Source organism: Papaver somniferum, chromosome 10, assembly GCF_003573695.1.
Source record: "Papaver somniferum cultivar HN1 chromosome 10, ASM357369v1, whole genome shotgun sequence".
Lineage (NCBI taxonomy): Eukaryota > Viridiplantae > Streptophyta > Magnoliopsida > Ranunculales > Papaveraceae > Papaver > Papaver somniferum.
The window spans coordinates 70,168,684-70,175,744 of NC_039367.1; the positions used below are offsets into that span (position 1 = coordinate 70,168,684).

A 7,061-nucleotide genomic window follows, 5' to 3' on the forward strand; every position below is an offset into this window, starting at 1 on the left:
ATATTTTGGAACATAATAAAGAAGTGAAATCACAATGTAAAATTTGTATGACCATTGTATCCCTGTTTCTTCTTGTTATTGACGAAACTTTAACCCGGTGATCATCATCAGTCAAATGTGGTCTGGGAGAGTGAGTTGTATTTCCTTGTTTGTATAATAATCAAGCCAGAAGAGTTCTAAATCAAGCTTATTATAGGGGCGGCATGGTTTATTAGAGGAGCGGTATTGTGATATTAATGTCCCTTTAGTTGATTAGGGGATGTTCAAAAGAGGATGTAAATTAACTACATTACCCTTTTCACCTTAAATCAACCAAAATCAAATCAATTTTTTTTAAACCTAATGAATCAGAAAAAATCAAATCAGTTTTTTATTTTTTTCATCTTCTCTTCTCCTCCATCAACTGTAACCTCCATTAAAACTGGAAATTTCGTCGTCTTCGATTAATCAGCGATTCGAAAATTAATCAAGTGTAATAACTTATATGAGGTATATTATGAAAAACCCAGTTAAGGTTTAGTTTATTTTGTTCGATTTAAGTTTAATTTCTATCAGAAATTAGGGTTTTAGGTGAAAACTGAAATTCAAATTTTTGGGTTTATGTGAGCTACGGTTGATTTTAACTCTATTACGAACCGTAACTGGAGAATTTGATGTTGTTACGGTTGGTAATAGTTCAATTACCAACCGTATGTTCTTATATCTGAAAAATTTTCTTCAGTTACGGTTGGTAACCATTTTTATTTACCAACCGTAACTCAGTTACGGTTGGTATCGAGCATTTAGTTACCAACCGTAACTGGTTTTATAATTGGGTTTTTCCCCAAATTTAACCAGTTACGGTTGGTAGTTCATCTCTTACGAACCGTAACTATGAATTACAGTTGGTTACGAGCGAAATGCCAACCGTAATTAGTTCTGAGAATGTAAGAAATTGAATTTTTTTTACGTATTTGAGCAACAAAAAGCTAGCTGGAACTAATTTAGAAGTATACCTGGTCATTTTCAGACATTGGGTTTTCACTTTGTTGGTTAATTTCTTCAATTGATTGAGATTGACCTTCACTTTGGGTTAAAATTTCTCTACCATCTTCAAACTTTTTTTTTAAAACTCTAAAATCTGATTTTGTTTTGATTTTGAGTTAATATAAGTGAATTTAATCATTAACATTAAACTTGATTATCATCACTAAACTAGGTTATCAATTATGATGGTTAATTTGTCATTTTCAATTTTTTTTGGTAAGGGACACCTTGAATGATCATGCAATGATCCTTTTTGTCCTATTAAAATGCCGCCCTTCTAATAAACCATGCCGCCCCTCTAATAAGCTTGTTCTAAATATAATGGGGTCACAAGACATCGGCCAGCATTACTTTACCCCAAACACATACACTTCATTTTGTGTTAAAAGTTTCAATTGTTTGAAATGAAAGCATCATTGAATGATGGAAAAAACAGGTTCTCTTTGCAGGGAATGTTCTACTTCAACTGAACAAGAGCCTTTACTTTTCTTATCTTTTTCTTACAATTTTTGGTAATACAACTACATACTACTCTATCTTGCACATGGAGATCAGATGGGGTGGGATCAATATATGGTGTGGTAAATACGTTTCTATAGGTAGAAATGTGGATCGAAGAAAAACATTTGGGAAGCTTTCTCTTCAGTTTCTCTTCAAATTTAAGTCTTGTACGGTTGTTCTCTCTACATCAAAAGATCTGTCTTACAACACGTTTGTTTTTTCCTCTATATAGGTAGAGGGTTCAATATAGAGGTTTACCTCTATATCTATATAAATATCACTATATAATCTCTCTTAAAATCATGTTTGCTTGATCACTATCTAACAACTCTATATTGTGTAGCCAATTTTATATATTTCTCATTTTACCCTTATAATATTCAAAAAATCCATGAATATCCATTACAACCAAAGATGTTCAAAAATTCCAAAAGGAAAAAAATGTATTAGAAAATACAACCAAAGATGTTCACTTTTTCTGAAACGGAGCGAAAGTATAACTTTTTTCTGAAACGGGGTAAAAATATCACTTTTTCTGAAACGGATCAAAAATATCACTTTACCTGAAACGGGCGAAAGTATCACTTTATCTGAAACGGGCGAAAGTATCACTTTTTCTGAAACGGGAAAAAAAAATCACCTTTTCTGAAACAGGGCAAAAATCACTTTTTCTGAAACGGGGCAAAAACATAACTTTTTCTGAAACAGAACGAAAATATCACTTTTTCTGAAACGGGGCAAAAATTTCACTTTTTCTGAAACAGGGCAAAAATATCACTTTTTCTGAAACATGGAAAAAATCACTTTTTCTGAAACGGAGCAAAAATATCACTTTGTCTGAAACGGCGCGAAAGTATCACTTTTTCTGAAGTATGCGAAAGTATCACTTTTTCTGAAACGGGGCGAAAATATCATTTTTTCTGAAACGGCGTGAAAGTATCACTTTTTCTGAAACGGGGGAAGTATTACTTTTTCTGAAACGGGGCTAAAGTGTCACTTTTTCTGCAACGGAGCAAAATATCACTTTTTTCTGAAACAGCGCGAAAATATCCCTTTTTCTGAAACGGGCGAAAGTATCACTTTTCTTGAAACATGTAAAATTTTAGATTTTAAATTAAGGAATTATTATTAGACATTATAAGTTTGTTCAAGGATATATTAGTCATTTGAAGGTTTAATAGAGGTAGAGGCTCAAAAATAGCACCTTATTGGTGCTATTTGATTTCCTCTATATAGATAGAGATTTGCCTCTATCTTTATAGAGGTAGTGGAAAAAACAAACACCAAATAAATGGGACCCACCATTATATAGAGGCTAATAGAGGTTAGCCTCTACATAGAGGAAAAAACAAACATGATGCTAGTCTAGCACTTACAAAACAGGAAACATAAGTTTTGGGCCCATTTTTAGTTCATCCACTCAAAAAACAGGAAACTGGTATGTAAAATGTAAACATGGAAGAGTTGTGGAAGTGCAAGTCTAATTGGTCCAAGTTGATCGGACCTGCATTTGCATAGTCCTGCATCACCTAACTGGAATACTGCATCTTTTGATCCACGTCCTTATCTATCAGGAATTGCCTTTCTACCAAGAAACTACCAAGAAAAACTGCTAGGTGGCAGTCGAGGAGATTCTAAAATGAGCTCAGCATGCACACCAAGCTGAAGCACGGGCTTACTGGAAGTCAGTCAAGAACATAACTGGACTCAAGTTTAATCACTGCTTCAACAGGAAGACCAACTTCTTTTATTTAGCAACTGCAATGGTCTCCCTGGTTGGATTCCACATCCTACATAGTCTTCGCGTCTTAGCAATTGTAATGGTCTCTCTAGTTGGATTCTAGATCCTGCATATATCTAATCTAATGCTATACTTGATGTAACAAATGCTTCTCTTCACCTAATATACTATACAAGTGCATTGTGCTCAATAAATTCCATTGTCAATACAATCACACCTCCAATCTATGCTTTGAAAGCAGACACAATCTTCATCAGTGGTGCAATAAGTGCAATAATATAGTGGCTATGTTGATAGACTACTGACTGTCACAGAAAAGACTGAAGAGGAAATACGGCGACAAAAAAGACACTGAAGGGGAAATATGAAGATTTTGCCCCATCTAAGAAGGGTCTTATCCAGTGAAGCCAACTTGGTACCTAAAAATGCATAGGCAGATGAAGCTTAATCATTTCTCGAGTAACTTTCAAAGAGACCGCAAGTTCAAAGACTCGTCCTCGATATACAAACACAGAATTAAAAAGCAAATAACCTCAGCCACAACTAATGATGCTCAGGAAACTATTCTGTTATGATGAAACCTGTTTTTCTGATAATTCCAAGACTCATCCAACATTTCATCCCAAACTGGTAACATACTGTATCAAGTTCACAGGCTAACATCTGAACTAACACAATAGAATTATAAGCTGAGTCTTAATCTGAATCCATCACTAACCTAGATCTTCAGCCATTGTTTTAACAATTCTACTTCTCAAAATCAATGAAAAATCATTAAGAATGCATCATGAATAAAGAACATCAATAAAAGGAAAACAAAAGCAACAACTGTGATAATTAAACAAGTTTAATACCATCCAAAAATATAAGGAACCAGTAACACAGGAACCATCCAATAGAATTATAAGCTGAGTCTTAATCTGAATCCATCACTAACCTAGATCTTCAGCCATTGTTTTAACAATTCTACTTCTCAAAATCAATGAAAAATCATTAAGAATGCATCATGAATAAAGAACATCAATAAAAGGAAAACAAAAGCAACAACTGTGATAATTAAACAAGTTTAATACCATCCAAAAATATAAGGAACCAGTAACACAGGTTTCTTGTCCACAAGAAAAAAAGTTCACTAATATAATAAAACGCTAGTTCTACGTACTGCCCAATGATATTACTTCTTAACAGTAGCTGAATCATTTCTCGAGTAACCTTCAAAGAGTCGAACCGCAAGTTCAAAGACTCGGTCCTCCATATACAAACACAGAAATAAAAAGCAAATAACCTCAGCCACAACTAATGATGCTCAGGAAACTATTCTGTTATGATGAAACCTGTTTTTCTGAAAATTCCAAGACTCATCCAACATTTCATCCCAAACTGGTAACATACTGTATCAAGTTCACAGGCTAACATCTGAACTAACACAAAAGAATTATAAGCCGAGTCTTAATCTGAATCCATCACTAACCTAGATCTTCAGCCATTGTTTTAACAATTCTACTTCTCAAAATCAATGAAAAATCATTAAGAATGCATCATGAATAAAGAACATCAATAAAAGGAAAACAAAAGCAACAACTGTGATAATTAAACAAGTCTAATACCATCCAAAAATATAAGGAACCAGTAACACAGAGGTTTCTTGTCCACGAGAAAAAAAGTTCACTATTACAATAAAACGCTAGTTCTACGTACTGCTCAATGATATTACTTCTTAACAGTTTGCTCATTTCTTGGATTTCTTTGGTGCCCTACAAACAAGATCAAGGTGAAAAGAGGACGAATATCAGTACAATGATCTTAGAATTGTTCAAAAGTAACTGCATACAGGAGAAAAAAGAAACAGGAACAAGGTGAAACTCTTACCCGGTAGCTGCTTGAGATGCAGGTGTGGGTGTGGTTGTGGGTGCTGCCACTTTATCGACGGGTCCCTGTTGCATATTATACCAACTTGTCAAGATGAACTCGGAAATAACAAGGGACTCGAGACATAGAATCTTAGTGCTTCTACTCCCTATACTTAACTTGACCCAGAATGTCTTTTAAAATTACACTGCAGGTCTGATCCAGTGCAGTAAATAATGAAATGGCAAGATTAATATCGCTATATATCTAATATTGATATTCCACATGTACATCTAAATCAATTCTATGCAGAATTCACTAGAAGTCCAACCAGTTAACTATGTCCTTAACAAGTATAACATGCATACATAGTTAACATTACCCAAGCAGTAATCAAGCCAAGAACAAAGATACACATGTAGTGTCAAAATTTATAATAAAAATTGAAAACAGAAAATCAACAAGTTTATCAGTATCTTACAGCAGCCAAACGCTCCTCCCTCCTAGCATGCTTCCTTTCTCTGCTAGCCTTGTTCTTAGCACGCTTAGCCTCAAACTGGTCAGACAAAGTCTTCTCTCTGGCCTTCTCTGCCTTAGATTTGTGAATACTTTCCATCAATACACGCTTGTTCTTGAACACATTACCCTTTACCTTCAAGTACATATCATGGTACATGTGCTTGTCAATCTTCTTTGCCTCCCTGTACTTACGGAGCAACCTCCTGAGCACACGCATTCTCCTCATCCAGATAATCTTGGTAGGCAACCTAGCTTCTCTGGTACCCTTCCTCTTACCTGTTCACAAAGAAACTACCAAATTAACCCATTGCTACCTCTATACCACACACAGTATGAACCAGTCGCTGAATTTAAGAAAGAAACAAGAAAGCTTACATTAACAGCATAACACCGACAGTAGAAATAGTTTGTTAACTTACCATAACCAGAGTGACGACCCTTAGCCTTAGCTTCATTCATACGTCGAGCACGAGCTCTAGAGTGAATCACAGTTGGCTTACGAATAATGTAACCATCCTTGACCAACTTTCTAATGTTTTGCCCTAAACACACACAACAATCACAAAACAGGAACCCATACATAAGAATCGCAAACAAAAGCCTGATGTAAGAATCACAAAACCCTAACTTACAAAAACTCGTCATTAAAAAGATAACAGCGGCCAAATCTTACATAAATGGGGATATTTCTGTCTTTTCACAGATTGGGTTATTGAATGAATGAACTGATTAATGAGTTTCCGATCAAATCAAAACTGATGATATTTGATATAATCAAGAAAAATCAATTAATAAGAAGAAATCAAATGAAACAAGTGATTCTAGTGTTCTTTGTGTTCGTTTATTACTTACTTGAGTTAGCGGTAGAAAGGTCGGTAGACTCATTAGGGTCAAGCCATACTTTCTTCTTTCCACACTTGAGAAGACTAGCAGCCAATCGCTTCTGAACTTTCAGAGACACCATTTTTTCTTCTTCGCAGATGAGAAATTGCGGAAGAGAACAGGGAGAACCGGAGAAGGAACTTTAAGGATTATAACAAACTAGGGTTTTATACTAAAAACCTCACAGCTTTTTATTTTCTAGGGTTTGAGGTAAATGGGCTCATTGGGTCTAACTTAGATGCGTGAGCCCAACGTTAAAAGGGTACATGACTGTGGACCGGCTTTCTACTCGGTAGACTTTTTTTCCGAGACCTATTTTGAGGCATACTAGATTTTTTTGAGGCATAATAGATAATGCCAAAATAGGGTCACTAAATAAAAACAACATCACCCTTCATCCACCATTTTTGATAATGACATAACTATTCTTATATAATTAGTGTAAATGATTATGATTAGAATTGATTAATTATGAATTTTAAGGATTGATTAAACATTAAATTATTAGTGGTGAATTAGTAGAAAAATCAAATTTATGTGAGAG

The 7,061-nt window shown here is 34.8% G+C and overlaps 1 pseudogene; it reads right to left on the minus strand.

The window, feature by feature from the left end:
• Positions 1–4,809: 4,809 nt before the first annotated feature.
• LOC113318995 lies at positions 4,810–6,685 on the minus strand (annotated as a pseudogene).
• Positions 6,686–7,061: the final 376 nt, after the last annotated feature.